Here is an 18,134-nt window from a genome sequence, read left to right on the forward strand (position 1 = left end):
CAGATACTCTTCCAGATGTTGAGAATACAGAGGAGGCCTCAATTCTTTTGGGTACAGGCAGGAGGGAAACAAAAAACAAGTAAACAAGGTATTTTGAGATAATGAGAAGTGCCATAAGGAAAATAAAACAGGGTGATAAAATACAAATGACTGGTAGATGGAGAGAGTCTACTTTGGATAGGGTGGTCAATTAAGACCTTTCTTTTAGAAAGTGATATTTGAGCCGATGAGAACCATTCAGAAGGATTCATTCACATGGATTTCATCCCATGCTGAAGGCACAATCAGTCTGAAGGCCATAAAGTGGGGATGATAATAGTAATCAAGGGTGCACAAACCAGAGAATGGTAAGTAGGCAAGGGCCAGATCAGTTAGTGTTCACAAGCCAAGGTAAAGAGTGTGGATTTTACCTTAAGTGCAACTTGAAATGTTGATCGGTTTCAAGGAGAGGAGTCATAAGATCTCAATGATATTTTTAAAATATCACTTTGGCTGATCTATGAAGAATGGATTATATAGTGGGGTGGAGCTGGGGATGAAAAGTGAGGTTCCAATGCATGTTCTTTCTTCAGGCTCTTTTTTTAAACCACCTTCAGGCAGTTGTCCCTTCACGTGGCTAGAGTCTTCTACTTTCCTCTTTCTAAATTTGTATCACATCATCGACATTGGCAATTGAGGTCTTCAACAAAATGGATTTTGCTCACCTCTAGCAATTTCCTCCCTTTTTCTATAATTCAGTGTGTGCTATGTTATGTGTGGTAACTGATAATCCCAAATCTCAGTGTCTTAAAACTACATAAGTTATTTCTTGCTCATGCTACATAGTCACTGCTATATGCTTGGTGGTATCTGCTCTGTGTCATCCATATTATGGGGCCAAGGCTGACACAGTAACCACCAGTTGGAGCATTGCTAGTAGCTGTAGCAGAAGGAAAGAGAAAATGGCTGAATTGCATGTTGGCATTTGAAGCTTCTTCCCAGAAGTCATACATGTCACTTCCACTCACATTTCATTGGCAAAGCAAGTCATGAAGTCATTCCTAACCTTATAGGAGCAAGAGCAAGGAAGAGCAATTATATCATGTTCCTGAAAGTTGGGAGAACCTGAAATATTTGAGAATAGCATAAATGTGAACAACCACTTCCAAGGTCATTACTAATATTCTTCAGCACTCAGGAAAATATCTGTTCAAAACTTCAAGCAACTAAAATTATTTCACTCATCCTTACTAAGAGCATTCACTGTGTAGGACATTATCAGCCTTTTACTAGTGTATTGTAAAACAGTATAGATGACAAGTTTTGTATTTCGAACTCAACTTTAACACGCTATTATCGTTATATTGAAATATTCATATACTTGTATTTATTTGCAGGGTCTTATAGAGATAAGGGTCGAACTAATGCAATGGTGGAAGAAATAGAAAGTAGGAGTTGGATAAAAAAAGAATGTTTAGTGATAGAAGCAACAGAACTTTGTGACCAATTGAAAGTGGAAAATAAATGAGAAGGACCAGTTAAGGATAGCGGAGGTTTCCCTAGTTGGGAGACTTATTGGAACGGTGGTGTCATTGCCCATTTAAGGGAATGCACTAGTAGGTGGTGTGAAGGTGATGAGAGCAATACTTAGTTTTACTTTGGAAATACTGAATTTCGACGTCTATGGGAAGCTCTGCTCTAGCTAAGTGTCCCTTTGCTAGGAATGGATAAAGGCAGGAGAACAAACTACCAGAAGGAGACTGGGAAGGAAGAGTCTAACACATTGTGTTATACAAATGAAGAGAAGAGTGAGTTTTGAGGATGTCTTTACTCTGAGGTATTTAAATGTAAACAATTTTTAACCTCCTTGGAGTGCAGGCACAGGTGCCTCCTCTACTCTCTAAGAATCTCTGTGTTATCATTATTTTACTTCAATAATGTCTCCAGTTCAGCATTTTAATGTAATATGTTAAGAGGAAAAAAAACTTGAAGGTGGGAGATAATGTAACAATATGTACCAACAGATGGGCAGCAGCCACCAAGGAATCTAAAAAAGATCTGCTGTGTAAGAATCTGTTAGTGTGCCTCTAGCACTGTCTAGGGGAGAAACAGAATAGTGGAGAAAAAAAGACTCAAGAATATACTGTATTGGACAGAATACAAGATGCTGGTTAAAATACAACCTTGACCACTAACTAGTACTCACATTTATATAGTGCTTCCTATTCACCATGGACTGTGACAGGTGTTCTAAATATTTCTGTCTTGGAATCATCATGATGATACAAAGACTAGATATGTTGGCCCCAATTTGCAGTTAAGGAACTGAGGAACAAATTGTTAAAAAAAAAAAAAAACTTTTCAAGGTCAAAGTACAGTAAATGAGAGAATTGTAAGTTCACCCAGATGGGTCTGACTTCAAGGCCTGGGCTCTTCCACTATAGCCAATATACCCCAACCTAGGTGTGCATCACAATTACCTGGAGAACACGTCGAAACACATTTTCCAGTTTCTCACTCAAGACTGTCTCAGAAGATGGTACTATTAGTATAGTACTTTTCTCTTAGGGTTGTTGTTAGGATTAAATGTAATAAAGTATACTGGAGTGTTTGATAAACTGCAAGTGTAACATAGATATGCTTATAATTTACTCGTTTCATTATATCTGATTGCCTAATTCGCTTTCTTTTGATTTTCTGGTCAGAAAATAATTTTCTGATAAGTAATTAGGCTTATAAAGTGCCTTGAAATCAGGAAAGGGTGCCTAATATTATAAATTTTGGTTTAATAACTACATTATAAATTAATACATTTAATTTCTAGCTTATAAATCAGCATTCTTGTGAGTCTGACCAGTGCTAGTCAAATTCCCCCAGTTTAATCATCTTTTTGTTAACTGAAGAAACAAAATTGAAATCAGCAAAGCTGAGGAATAGTTAGAACAGAAGAGATTTGAAAATTGTTTTTATTGGGAATAGAATATCAGGTTTTTGCCCTGGAGGTCAGTTTGTTACAAAATTAACTCGTTCTAATATGCAAGACCACCTTTTCTCAGCATTAGTAGAAGGTGTTTTTCTCAGTTCTAATACGTCATAGCTAGATTAGGTTTGATAAAAGAATTTTTCACACATTGAGGTATGGGAAAGTCATTCGGGCTTATAAATGAGTTAACTTGAATTTTATGCTAACTAAAACAGCCTGTTTGTACCTATCAAACATATGTTGTACATCTGCTTTAATTATTAAAGAAAAGGGCACATTGACCAGGAGAATGTCCATGTTAAAAATAAAGATTAAATGACCCTCTTCCTGGGATGCCAATGCTGGTATGCCTTTGATGATAAGACTTCCTTCCCAGGTGCAGGGGCCATACTCTACGTGTTGTACGTGTATGCGCTAGTCTGGTTTTTTTTTTTTTTTTTTGAAATCTTGAAGAACTATACCCCTTACTTGTTTAATGTTGTTTGTTCTGACAAAATATAAAACTGTGCTGAAAACCCTCCTTCTCCAGAGCAGTTCATCAGAGTAATCTGGAAAGTGGGCTTCTGGGCTAGACTTCAGTTTGACTCAAAACAAAACCTCCTTTCTGTTCTTGATTAAAAATTTTTTAAAAAATTGAATTACAGTTACAATTTATCAATTTCTGGTGTGCAGCACAAAGTCTCAGTCTTTAAGACTACTACATACATATATTCGTTCTTGATTGTTGATTATTTTCCTCGACAGGATGAAGCAGAAAATGTTATAGGGCCACCAATACAATGTAATCTCCCGCCCCTTTAAAATGCCTCCTGCTTCTCTTACCTCCACTTTCCCCCACAATAGCAGCTTTCCAAGAAAGGTCTGGTCTATCCCAAGAGAAATTCTAAGCATTATTTCTACTTGCTTCTGACAGTTTACTTGTAGGCAAGTACCCTTGCTGTTTTTTTTTTTTTTCTTTCAATATTTAAAAAGGAACTCAGCAGGCACATAGTAAAGGCATGCTCCATGAAGAAAGTTAAGCTGTTTCCCTAAGACAATACATATCAAACGAGTGGGGGGGAGGAAGCCTGAAAGTGCCGGTTATATCCAGTCACACTCCCATAATTACCCAAACCGCCTCAATCTCAGCCCAAGGGCAGGGCTTTCAAAGGGACAAGAAAGGAACACCAGGGAGGTAAGAGCCAGGAAATCGGGAGAGGTGCTTTTCCCGGCATGCTCTGCAGCACACTGAGGGGCGCCAGACGTATCCCGGCGTGCATCGGGGAGCGCCCAAGGGCGATGGTTCCCGGCTCCTGGAGAGGCACGCGAAGTTAAAGCGGTAGGTGTGAGCTTACTTGCTTTTGAGACCATGCTTTCTCATTCTCCCTTTATGAACGTAACCCCATACGGGCAGAAAAGGAGGTCCTCTGACTACCCTCCCTTTCCGCGTGCGAAGGACTTTCGGTGGCGCCGCTTCGAGCTCGGTGCCAGGTGATTAGCGGTTAGGGGCGGGCCTGAGCCGAGCACGTGACCAAACCTGGCCGCCAATGACTAGCCGGGTGGTCCAGCAGCGCGAGGATTCCCGGACCCGTGAGCGGAGCGGCGCGTCGGCCCGCTCCGGTCGGCCCTGGCAGGTATGCGCAGGCGCCCTGGTTGTCGCGCGCCCCGACCGTCCCCACGCGCCCAGCGGCGTGTACTTGGCGCGAGGTGTTAAAAGTCTGGTTGTTTTTTGGGGTGGTGGGTAAGGAGAGGGTGGGGGGCGATGGCGTCACGTGGACGCCACAGCCAATCGCAGGCCCAGGCGCAACCACAGCTTTCCCTGGCGCCCCGGGGTGCGACGTGTTCAGTGAGGTTCGGCTCAGTCCTGCCAGCCCCAGCGCTCTTTCGAAGCGCGTGTGCGGCCTGTAAAATCTGGCCGCGGGTTTTCGTGGAGTCCCGCTCCGCCGTGAGCACGGACGGCAAGTTCTCGGCAAAATGGCTGCTGTAAAGAGTCGCCTAGCAGGGGGAGCGCTGGGGCCGCGTGAAGGTCACATGACGAGGTTGGCAGCGCGTGCTGCTGGCGCGGGGAAGGGGGAGGGTGGGAGGGCAGAGGCGTGGCCAGTCACGTGCTTTCGACTGCGCCGTCCCTCGGTTTTCTAGCGCCTTTGCTTTGGTCGGATCGTCTTTTACTCCTCCCACCTCGAACCTTGGCAAGTGTCGGCGAGAGGCTGTATGGTGTGGTGGAATGAGCAGGATTCTGGGAATCGGGAGACCTGGGGTCTAGGCCTTTGGTTACTTTCGCAATTAGCAAGTCACGTTGCCACTTCTGGCCTCCATTTTCTCTATTTTAGCTCTGTATAGGAGGTTTTTTTTTTTTAGGACCCTTTAAAGGTATGTGACTTCTGCCTAATCCCAGTGTCATGCTGATAACAAAATTAAAACGATTAGGTCATTAACAATCATTGTGAGACAAGCCAGTCTCACAAGAAAAAAACCCACCACAGCCCCCCTCCCCTCCTTATTGACAGTGATGTGGGAATCTTGGTGGAGTTAATTCGTTGTAATATTCTGGGCATGTCTGTCCATATTTATCGATAGCATTAATACTCTATACCTGTCTGGTATCTCATTTGAAAAGTATTCTTTTGGATGTCTAGTCCCTATGTGTTTTCCTGGAAAGAAATCGAGTTAAGTAGTATTGTCATAACTATAGAGATAGGGAAATAAGAGTGGTTAGAGGAACATGTTAGTGCCCCTTTCAAGCTGACTAGAAAGAAGCTGTCTTCTCCACTTGGTGGGCCAATCTTTTTTTTTTTTTAACTTATTTTTTTTATGGAGGTATGGGGAATTGAACCCATGACCTCATGTATGCTAAGCATGTGCTCTACCGCTAAGTTATGCCCCCTCATCCGCTAATCCTTATAAAAATTTTGAGGCTTCTTGCCAGCAGCCTTTGGTATTTTTATGCTTCTCTGCTCCCAGTTCCAGCTCTTCATTTTACGGAGGGTCAAGGCCTTAGTGAAATGAAGCAGGCATAAATTATATATTTTTCGTATCACTGCTATGTTTTATGCTACCCTTTGATGTAAATTAAAGAGCCTTTGAATTTGTGGGAGCACAATCTGGAAAACATTTATTGAGCAATCATTATAATAGTTATCACTTTGGAACAATTATAATAATGGTTTATATCTTTCTAGTGTAGTACTGTGTATGTCTTAACTTCATTTAGTTCTCACAACAGGTCTATGAGTTAAGTACTGTTATCTCCATTTTACCAGTGAGGGCAATAGTGACAGAGAGATTAAGTAACTTGCACAGGGTCATATGGCTGATGATTTACATAATTCCAACCAGGATTCCTTTTGAAAACTTGACGAAATTATTTTAAATTTCATTTGGAAGAGTGAACCAGTAAAGTATAAAAATGTTTGAAAGAGACAAGTGCAAGGGGGGATTTGCACTAGTGAATATGCAAATAAAGCTATGATTAATGAGACACTAAGTGGTAACTCTGGCCTGGAATAGACAGAGCAGTGGGACAGAATAATAAATCTAGAAATATATAAAACTCTTTAGTATTCTAAAGATGACATTTCATATTAGTTGAGAATTTCAAAATTGTGTTGTAACAATTGGCTAACCATTTGAAAAAAATAAAATGGAATCCTGCCTTAAAATGTAAGTAAAATCTAGGTGACTTAAATATTTGTAAAATATGAAGCCAGAAAATTACTGCTTTAAAAAAATGTGTAAATGATTTTCTAATCTTGACATAGGATGAGCTGTTCTAAACATGACTGCAAAGGCAGAACCTATAAAGGCAAAGACTGATAGAATTACTGCATAAAACAACCTCTAGTTGGCAACAACACCATAAAGTTAAAAGACAAACTTACTCATTTAGTATTTGCTTTACATTTATTGAGTGCTTACCATGTGCCAGGCAGTTTTTCAGGTGTAGGGGGCCTAGTGATGAGCAAAGCCAGGCAAAATGGGGGAAAAAAAATTTGCACCATGTGTTGGACACAGAAAGTTAATGACTTTAGTATCTAACAGATAGGCAAAAGATCTGAATAGGTAAATCACACACTTAGAGAAATAAAAATAACCAATAAAGTTACATTATATATGTACAAAAATACGTTATTTTCCACTTATAAACAACATAAAACAACCCCTCCACCCAGCAGATTGGCACATATGTAATAAAATGTTAATATCTAGTATTGGCATAGGAGTGGAGAAATTGACACATTTCTACACTGTTGTTGGTAGATATTTACATTTGAACATCCTTTCTGGAGAGAGTTTTGGTCATACCTAATTGAGAGCATTAAAAACTTGTATGTCAAAGCTTTGAATCAGCAGCTCCTTTTCTTTATTAAGGAATTAATTGGTAAGTTTGCGAAGATGTTCATATGAGTTGTCTTTGTAGTATTTTTTTATAATAGCAAAAAACTGGGAAAACTTAAGTGTTAAGTCATTGGGGATTGGTTACATAAATAATATGCCTTTATGGGGGGCATATTTTGTAGTTAGTAGACATGATAGAGATTTCTAGTAGTGACTTAGGAAGCATATTTTATATATTGTTAAGTATAAAAAGCAGATTATAAAATTATGTGTAGTATGATCACATTTTTGTAGTTATATATCTCTATCCATTTACAGAGAAATCTAAACAAGTATATATCAAACATAAGCTAACAGTGATTTTATTTGAGTGGTAGGATTTTCGGATGAATTTAATTTAAAAAAACGTATTATTTTTTAGAACAGTTTTAGATTTATAGAAAAATTGCAAAGACAGTATAGAGAGTTTCTAAATACCCAGCACCCAATTTTCCCTATTATTAACATCCTTTGTTAATATGGTCTATGTGTTATAATTAATAAACCAAGATACATGATTATTAACTAAAGTTCATAGTTTAATCAGATTTCTTTAGTTTTTATCTAATGTCCTTTTTTGGTTCCAGAATCCCATCCAGGATACCACAAATACTTTTTTTTTTAATGTCCTAATTCTTTATTGATGGGTCAGATTCTAGGGAGAAAGGTGTGAGGGACAAAAGAAAGTAAGGTAGGCAAAAAGTGAGAACAACCATAAGGGATGTGTTACCAAGATGGCCATAGCTTCATTGCAAACAAAGCTGGCTAGTTGATCTTCCAAGGCATCTCCGGAGAGATCATATAAAGCTCCTGCCTTTCAGAACCTTCCATTATGCAACCACAATACTTTCAGTAATCATGTTCATTTAGGATCCTTGTGGTTATGATTTCTCAGTTTCTCAGACTTTCCTTGTTTGTTTGTTTATTTGTTTTTAGACTTTTGTAACAAAATATTTTGTTTTATTTGTTTTGTTTTTGTTTGAGGAGGAGGTAATTCAGTTTATTTATTTACTTATATATTTTGATGGTGGTACTGGGGATTGGACCCAGGACCTCGTGCATACTAAGCACACACTCTACTACTGAGCTGTACCCCTGCCCCAGCTCTCCTTGTTTTTGATGACCTTGATGGTTTTGAGTGGTACTGGTCAGGTATTTTGGAGTATACCCCTCAGTTGGGATTTGACTTTATTTTCATGATTAGACTGAGGTTAGAGTGCATACTGTCGACATGTTTTGTCACTCTTCATGTTGACCTTGATCACCTGCTGTGAATGTGGTCTTTAAATGTTTGCTTTTCTGTAGTTTCTATTTTTTAAAATAATTTGTGTTACTTGCAATATAAGAAAATTTGTTATAATATTCTGGGCATGTCTGTCTATATTTATCCATAGCAGTTATAACAAGCAGTACATTGACAAGCTGATAATATAGAAAGAGGATAACTGAAGTTACAGTCAAAGAAAAATAACTGGCCAAGTTACTGGGAAGGGCTAAATATAGAAAGGAATTAAAGGCATTAGTATAGTATAGCTTGTTTTAACAGTCTTTAAACTGTTTTAGAACTCTGTTCTAGGAAGAACAGCCTGGTAACCATGAGTTAGATCTAAATTTAAAGGTGAGGACAGAATTATTCAATTATACATAACAGGATGAAAATGTAAATAAGATAGATTAGGAGAGTTAGGTAAATTCATTCATTTGACAAGAGATAATTAATGGGCCTTACTGTATGCCAGGTATTATACCAGATTTAGGGATTGAGCAGTGAATAAGGCAAAGTCTTTAGTGTCATGCAATTTATATTCTAGTGGATAGACAGTAAACTAATAAATAATATGATTTCAGATTTTGTCAGTGCTATGAAGAAAATAGTGCAAGAGTATAGAGTCCTACTCAGCCATAAAAAAATAATAAAATAATGTCATTTGCAGCAACATGGATGGACCTGGGTATCATCATTCTAAGTGAAGTAAGCCAGAAAGAGAAAGAAAAATATCATGTGATATCACTCATATGTGGAATTAAAAAAAAAGAAAGACACAAATGAACTTACTTAAAGAACAGAAACAGACTCACAGACACAGAAAACAAACCTATGGTTACCAGAGGGGAAAGCGGGTAGGAAGGGATAAATTGGGAGTTCGAGATTTGCAGATACTACTATATATAAAATAGATAAGCTACAAGTTTTTTCTGTATAGCACAGGGAACTATATTCAATATCTTGTCATAACCTATAATGAAAAAGGATATGAAAAAGAATGTATATGTGTATATGTATGACTGAAACATTATGCTGTACACCAGAAATTGACACAACATTGTAAACTGACTGTACTACCAAAAAAAAAAAAGAATATAGACAGTGGTGGTGGTAGGTTTGGTGGTTCTTTTAGATAGGTCACCAAGAAAGGATTCTCTGAGGTAACATTTGAGGATAAAGAGACCTGAATGAGAAGGAGCAAGTCATGCTACATGTGGAGCATTTCAAGTGGTGGGGATACTAATGTAAAGATTCTGGGACAAGAATCAGTTTGGGATTTTTAAGGAAGTGCAAAAAGGCTAGTGTGGTAGAGTTTGGAGATTGCTGGGGTATTAATTGGTGGTGGTGGGGTCTGGTCATAATGATTTAGGGACCTTGATGGGTCTCAGATGCTATAGAGCCTGTGGACTAGAAGGACTTTGAATTTTATTCTACAAGTGGTGAGATCCATTGGAGAGTTTTATGAAGAAGAATGATACAATCGAATTTGTGTTTGAAAAAGATCACTTTGATTACTGTAGAGGCAAGAGGTGCAGCTGGAGGCCATTTAGGAAGTCATTGGAACCCTACAATGCAGTACGGTGGCTTGGATCAGGGAGACAATGATGGAGGCAGTGAGAAGGGGTCGGATTCAGGGTATATTTTGAAGTTAGAACAATGGAATTTGCTGATAGATTTGTTGTGAGAGGTGAGAGAAAGAAAGGAATCAAAGATGACTCCAAGGTTTTTAGCTGGAGCAACTGGTGCTGTGTACAGGGAAAACTGGAAGGAGCTAGTTTGGGGTTTAAAATAAAGAGTTTAGTTGTATGTGTTGAATTTGTGATGCTCACTAGGTATCCAGGAATAGGCAGTTAACTGTTCAGGTCTGGTGTCCAGAGTCAAAGTCATGGTTCTGAATGTACATTTGGATTGTCATCAGTAAAAACATGGGTCTGGTGAGATCAGCCAAGGAGCAGAGAAGAGGGCCAATGACTGAGCCCTGAGACTCAGCTGAAAGCATGAACAGAGGAATAGGTCACACTTAGATTTCTATTGTATCTGCATCAGCACAGTATTTACTGATGTCTATATGATGTAATATTAAATAATGCCTTTGAGATGATTGTAATGTAGCTTAGGCTCTTCCTGTTACATGAACTGGTTCTTCTGGGTTTTGTCACTGTCCTGCCTGAAGATTTCTCTCCATTTCCTGGGGGCTTAAACTCCATATTTCATAGCTTAGCATACCAGACCTATCATTATCTAACTTTATCCTACCTTTGTCTGCTCTTTATCCTCTCTGCTGTTTATCATTCCTGCCATGCCCAACATGTTCTGCTTGTGTATAGCCCTCTATTTGCCTGGAATACTTTCTACCCCTCTCCTGCTCTTTGCCTTAAACTCCTACTCAGTCTTCAATATCCAGATTAAATTTGCTATGTAGTTTCCCCAAATTTCCACAGACAGAAGTTGGCTCCTCACTGCATAGTACTTCCTCCGCTCTGTTGTTTGTACTTTAATTTATAGCAGAATACAAAGTCAGTTGATTTTGACTTTTTAAAATTCATTTGTTTCCCCAGTGCTTGACATGTTTTAGATGCTCAATCTAATGCTTTGAAAAATTTTAGAAGTTTTGTTTTGGCAAAAGAGAGTAAATAATTAAAACTAGATCTTATAATATGCAATCATATGTATCATTAGTAGAGATTTTTAGGATTTATCTTATGGTGAGTTTTTGGTTTTAATAACATTCATTGTGATGAAATTTAGCTAGTACAGAGTTTAATGAATTGATGTCAGTTAGGAGTCTTAGTTCAGAGACATTTTAGGAATGGTTTAATCTCTAGAGTTGAATAATGCTTATTCTTTTGAGGCAAGCTATTATAATAGATTCTTCCTTCCCTTGCCCACTTTCCCACCCACCTTCTCAGTAGTCAAGAATTCTATTTTAACATTACACTTGTACTTTGAGCTCTTTGCTAGAGAAGAAACCTAATGTAATAAATCCAGTAGAATCGGCAGTAGGCACCCCAGGAATGTCCTTTAAACTGTTGCATAGAGAGAGGCTTATTGGTGTTAATTGTAGGTGTGAGAGTTTCAGTCTGTGAGCTCAAAGTAGGGTTAATTATTTTGTCTTTCAGTTGTAAGCATGTACTGAGCACCTGCCATATATGGGCACTGTGTGTGGTGCTGTGGGGGACCCACAAAAGCAGTAAAAGTCATGGTTCCCTGCACATGAATGCCTGACAATTTAGTCAAGGAACTGAAACATAGCATTAGAAAGGAATTTAATCTTAGCAAGCAATATATCAATAAATGCAAAATCCCGTGGTGTAGATCAAAAACTTTGCATTTCTTGAGCCTAAGTAGATTCTCAGAGCTGTATGCCATTGTATCTTGCATCAGTTTTCAACATTTTGATTTGATTTGCAAGGTCTGCATTTTCTCCTATCCTTTAACATTTTTAGTTTCAAAAAGATATTATTGATTTGACTCTTTGATGTGATGAAAGCGCTATACAGGAAAAGAGTGCCCTGCCAGTACATCATTGCTTTCAAACATTTCATTCTTTCACGTCTATAAAGCAAATGCGTAATTGGTAAAGGTGGAATTCATTGATCCTTATATGTGTGACAGAGGCATTCTTTTATACTTTTGGTATGCGTAGGTTTTCTTAGACATATCTTTTTCTACCTATGACTCTCCAGAGGCTAGGGGGTGGAGAGGAGAGAAGAGTATAAAAAGCCTCGAGAAAAAATTGTGTGTGTGTATGAGTTTTAAAAGTACTTATTTTTGGATTTGAATTATACAGGGAGGTTTCTTCTCATTTAAGAAGATATAAAAAACATAGATAAGCACAAAAAAGGAAATAAAATTTTCTAGTATACTGCATTGTCAACCTTATTGGTGTGCTTCTAGGCTTTTTTTTTAAATTGGCATGTTTTGTTTTTTAGTAAATAAAATTAATAGTGCAGATACCTTTAGGAATAAGTAGATAATTGTCTTTACATAAGGTGGATCTGATCAGTTTATTCTCAATAAAATTCTTTGGTAGCTTCTCATAGTAAGTGGAATCAAGTTGAGACAAGTTCAGATGCTTTAGCCTAGTACATAAAGTCCACTATCTTATAGCTTATCTCATCTACCATATGTTTTATCTATACTACTTTCAAGCCTCTAGACCAGGGGTTGGCCAACTTTTTCTGTAAAGGGCCAGGTAATAAATATTTTAAGCTTTGCGAGCCTTACTGTTCCTGTCAGTAACTACGCAAATATGCTGTGGTAAAATGAAAGCAGCTGTAGACAATATGTAAATGAATGATCATGGCCATGTTCCAGGGAAACTTTGTTTATGGACACTAAAATTTGAATTTCATACAATTTTTGCAGGTTATAAAATTTTATTATTTTAATTTTTTTCAACCGTTAAAGAATGTAAAAACCATTCTTAGTTTATGGGCTGTACAACAGAAAATGGCAGGACACGGCCTGCGGGGTTGTAGCTTGCTAAACCTTGCTGAAGACTACCACACTTGCTGTACCTCTGCCTGTATTCAGTAATCCTCCCCCTGTTTCTTTCCCACGTTTGACTGTCTTGTTTAAAATTCGTCTTGGGAGGAGGGCATAGCTCAATGGTAGAGAGCATGCTTAGCATGCACGAGGTTCTGCGTTCAATTCCCAGTGCCTCCACTTAAAAAATAAATAACCCTAATTACCTCCCGCCACCAACCCCCCAAAAAAAGCCAGTCCATGTCATGTAAAATTCATCTTAGATGTCATAGTCTTGGAAATCAGGGTTTCTTAGATCCTTTTCTGGTAATGAAAGTGCTTTTCAAACCTTTATCATTGCACTTATATGATTGTATTTTTAAAAATTGTAGTAAAATCTGTATAAAATGTATTGGTTTAACCATTATTAAGTGTTCAGTTCTTTGACACTGAGTATGTTCACATTGTTGTACAGTCATCACCACCATCCATCTCTAGAATTTTCATCTCTCCAGGCTGAACTCTGTACCTGTAAAATACTAACTTACTATTCTCCCCTCCCTCTAGTCCCAGGCATACCATTCTACTTTTTGTCTATAAATTTGACTGTGCAGGTACCCCATGTAGTTAAATCATACAAAATACTTGTCCTTTTGGAACTGGCTTATTTCTCTTAGCCTAATGTCTTCAAGGTTCATCCATGTTGTAGCATGTGTTAGAATTTCCTTTCTTTTTAAGGCTGAATAATATCCCATTACATGTTTATACCACTTTTTTTTGTATATCCATTCATCTGTTGATGGACATTTGGGTTGTTTCTACCTTTTGGCTATTGTGAATAATGCTACTATGAACATGGTGTAGAAACATCTCTTTGAGTCTCTACTTTATTCTTTTGAGTATATTTCTAGAATTAGAATTGCTGGATCATATGGTAATTTTATATTTAATTTTTTGAGGAACGGCAGTGGCTGCATCATTATGACTGAGTTTTTTTAAATAAACTTTTTTGGGGAATAATTTTAGATTTATAGAAAAGTTGCGAAGATTGTACAGAGTTTCTGTATACCTCTCACCCAGTTTCCCCTAATTTAACATCTTACATTACCATGATATGTTTGTCAAAACTAAGAAACCAACATTGGTCCATTACTGTTAAGTAAGCTCCAGACTTTATTTGGGTTTTATTAGTTTTTCCACTAATATCCTAAATCTGTTCCTGGATGCACTTGACGATACTACATTGCATTTAGTCTATATGTTTTTTGTTTTTTCCAGAGTACTTAGCACAGAGTGTGGTACATAATAAGCATAGTAAGTGTTTCTTGAATGAATTAATCATTTCCTTTTAATTTTTCTCCCCATTTTGGGGTATGTTCATTAACTTTCCTTTAGATTTACTCAACTGATTTATTTACCCTCATATCCTTTCATCCCTCTTCCCCCACCATCTGTTTCTAAGGTCCATTACAATTTTTTTCACTAATTTTTTTGAGTAAAAGTATTCATGGTATATGTGGCAAAGACCACTAAATGTCACATCTGCTCTCCGCTTCTTTGGGCACACTGCTAGTCAGAATCCCTCAGTCTCCTTTGTAGTTTGATGAGACCACGTGACTGAAGTTTTCTCTAGTGGAATGTGATTGGAAGTGGACTTGACCTCCTTCATGTGTTTCTCTTTGTCTGCCTCTCCTAGCTATCTAGGATGCAACAATCTGGGACAACCTTGGAAGCCTTGTACTCAAGATGGCAGAGTCCTGGAATGGCTCTGGAAGAGAACTGGCTTAATTAATAACCTGAATTTTCAAAATATTCATTCCCCCCAGGCTGACATTTTGGATCTGTTTGTGTAGTGTGCCCTACCCTTTCTAGTAAGTGTGCTATATGCTCAGCTCTGAATAGGATCATTATGAACCTTGCGTAATTAGAATCATATAATTATATTGGGAAGACATGGGAAGTGTGCACATGTCTGGAAATATGAATGGAAGGACAGCTAAATTCTCATCTTCTATAGTGGGAAGTTAATAGTGCCACAAAAATTGATTGCTTTTTGCTAAATATATCTGGTGAGAGGGAGCTTACCACTTTGTGAGCAAACCTGTTTCATTGTTGGATAGTTTTAGAAGTCATAAGGTTATTCCTTTTGCTGACATGAAAACTTCCTTTCAGAAACTTCCATTCCAGGACCCACTAGAGTATATGTTATAGTCTAATCCTGCTTTCATGGCAACTTTCAAATGATCCTTTAAATTATCTTCATGATTTACCCCCACATCTTAAATTTTCTAATCAATGATGATGAAAATCATCTTTGATTTTGAGACTGATTATCACCAAATCCTTCCATATCCTGGTCCCCTGGCTCGTGACTGTTCTTTAGATATTGATTTGGTGGTTGTGTTGCAGTTGACTGTGTTGCACAAACCTCTACTGCCTGGTGGCCTTAATCTGCAACTGGTGTTCTTTTGTGATCTTCTCAAGAGCTGACCTCAGTGGTGCCTTTGGGATTATCAAGTGTTGACTTTATAACCGCCTTTATTGGCCTTTTAGCTTCTCCTGGTAGCACTACACTTCCCATTAAGTTTCCTAAAGGTTAGCCTCATGCTTTTAATTTCTTATAGCTTAGACTTCCAAGGAATTTAAGAAAAGCTCTTCTTGGGGCTAGTGCACGATCACATCATGCCAGAGGTGTCCTTCCTTGCCAGTAGCCAACCAGGGTTCCTGAATAGAGCCCATATACCTCTACTCTCTTTCACCTCAACAAGAATTCTCTTTTCTACCTGAGGTTTTGCCTAGAGTGATGGGATATGGCCTGTTTCCTTATTATTTAAGTGTGTTAGTTCTAATGCTCTGGACTCCTACTATCAGTTTTAAAGTCCTCCTGCAAACCTAACAGCTCACTGCCTACTCTACCCAAGTTCCTCTGGAGAGTGAAATCCCTCCCACCCTAGTCCTCTGTTGCACTTATAGCAAAAGCTGGACATAAAATGTATTGACAAATAGAGGAATATTAAGTAAATTGTGGCATTAAAAGTGAAAAATACAAATCAAAGGCCGTGTAGCAACTTGGAGAGTATGTTTTAAAAATAATGTTAAATGAAGAGTAGAACCCAGATTGCAAAGATCTTGCTTTAAATTATGGGGAAAAAATCCTATAAAAATATATACAAATGCATGTAGAAATTCAGAAGAATGAAAAGTCATGGTCAGCGGTAAGATTGTAGGTGAGGTTGTAAGTATCTGGAATTATTTATTGATCTTCTGTGTTCCCCATTAGAATATAAGCTCTAAGAGTTCAGGAATTTTGGTCTGTCCTAGAATAATGCCTGGCCTGGAGTAGTTTTCAGTACATCTTTGTTGATTTTTTTAATGAACTGAATGTGGAAATTTCTTCTTGATAGTCTTAGTGTTTAATGCTATTGTAATGCTAGTTAAAATTAAAAGAAGAAAATTAAAAAGAAAATTCTCAATGATTTCAACCTTTTAAAAATATATTTTAATTTCTACATATTTTCACCACCCTTGTTGCCCTTCTCTGGTCTTCATAAAAAGTGGTGCCCAAAACAGGATATATTGTCCAGTTTTTGACAAGCCAACCTAGCATATAGAAGAATAATTTCCTCTCAGGTTCTAGATACCACACTTCCATTTTAGAGTTTTTTGCAAATATGTCCCACTGTTGACTTACACTGAACTTGCTTTGTTGCTATTTAAAACTTTAGTTTTGCTAACATAACAATTTTCAGCTCTTTCCCAGTAAGTGTTTGCCTGCTGATACAACAGTACTAGCCAGCTTGACTTTTGAGTATTTTTGTTTTCCCTGTCCACCTTCATTGGAAATGCTAGTAAGTAGCAGAACATTCAAAAGATGGGCAGCCAGAGAATAAAAGAAGCAAAACCTCTGGAAAGTCTACATATTTTATAATTATCTTCCAAGTAATTTCATGATGATTATACATTTTCTAGGTGCTTTCTTAAGAATTTCTGAACCGGCAGGAAGTAAGTACTTAGATAAAAATCAGAAACTGATCTCTTGGCTCTGTCTTCAAATAGTATTGAAAACCTGTTTCTTTCGGAAGATGTGCCATTCCAGTCTTACCCTTATTCTCCAAATGCTTATCAACTGCCATCAGCTTTCCATTTTTCATGGCCATTATCGGCTCTTACATTCATTGACTAGGAGTTGGCAAATTTTTTCTGTAAAGGACCGGAAAGTGAATATTTTAGGCTTTGTCTTAAGAACAACTCTTAAGTCTTTGCCTTAAGAACAACTCATCTGTGCTGCTGTATCACAAAACCAGCCATAGACAATACATAGATGAAGGACATGACTGTGTTCCAGTAAAACTGTTTATAAAAACAGATATCAGGCCTAGTGGTCTGATGACCCTTGTCATACACCCACCACCTTCACCATCTAAGAAGATAGAATGATGGAACTCCATGGTAGAAATCATTTTCTTTCAGAATTTTTGAAGGCTTTGCTTCTAGCTTCCAGTATTCTTTGGAGAAGTCCCTTGCTATTCTGATTTCTTGATCCTTTGTTAAACCAGTCTCTCCCTCACCCGGAGTCTTCTCCTGGCTCCCATCACTTTCTGTGTGCCTCCTAAAAGTTACTTAAATTCTCATCACTTTTCCTCCTCAGTATGATGGGGATAATAATGTCTACTTAGGCTTGCCGTGAGGATTGATTAGATAAGACTGTAAAGTGCTGCAAACAATGCTTGGCCTACAGTAAACACTTAGTAAATAATTGTTGCTGTTATCATCAACATCATCATCATTTTACAAACCAAAATACCTTTTTCAGCGTTCTTGACTGTCCATAACTATCTCCTGGAACTGTGGGGTTCCTTTGGTGTGGAGTCTTGATTTCATAGACCAAGTCTGGAATAGCTTGAAGTAATACTATAGGGCTTTAGGGTTGAGGAGTGGGAATGGGATAGTCCTGTAACCCTGAGCCTAACATGGAGGTTGGAGGCCCATAAGAATTTGGTCCCAAGTTACATTCACCAAGTTTGGAAGGAGAGGTCAGGATACACTTGTACCTTTCTCCGCTCAGGTGACTGCTTACCAGGACTT

The 18,134-nt window shown here is 38.0% G+C and overlaps 1 protein-coding gene across 2 annotated transcripts in view; it reads left to right on the forward strand.

Moving 5' to 3' along the window:
- The first annotated feature begins 4,180 nt into the window (after positions 1 to 4,180).
- MGA (MAX dimerization protein MGA) overlaps positions 4,181 to 18,134 on the forward strand; it is a 142,701-nt gene continuing 128,747 nt past the window's right edge. The window contains exon 1 of one of the 2 annotated variants that reach the window (XM_045524300.2): positions 4,181 to 4,280. The gene's annotated coding sequence lies outside the window, so the exon portion shown is untranslated. Of the gene's footprint in view, positions 4,281 to 4,440; positions 4,576 to 18,134 lie in introns of those variants that run through there. The other variant, XM_045524301.2, reaches the window with a different exon arrangement.

Source organism: Camelus bactrianus, chromosome 6 (assembly GCF_048773025.1).
Source record: "Camelus bactrianus isolate YW-2024 breed Bactrian camel chromosome 6, ASM4877302v1, whole genome shotgun sequence".
Taxonomy (NCBI): Eukaryota; Metazoa; Chordata; class Mammalia; order Artiodactyla; family Camelidae; genus Camelus; species Camelus bactrianus.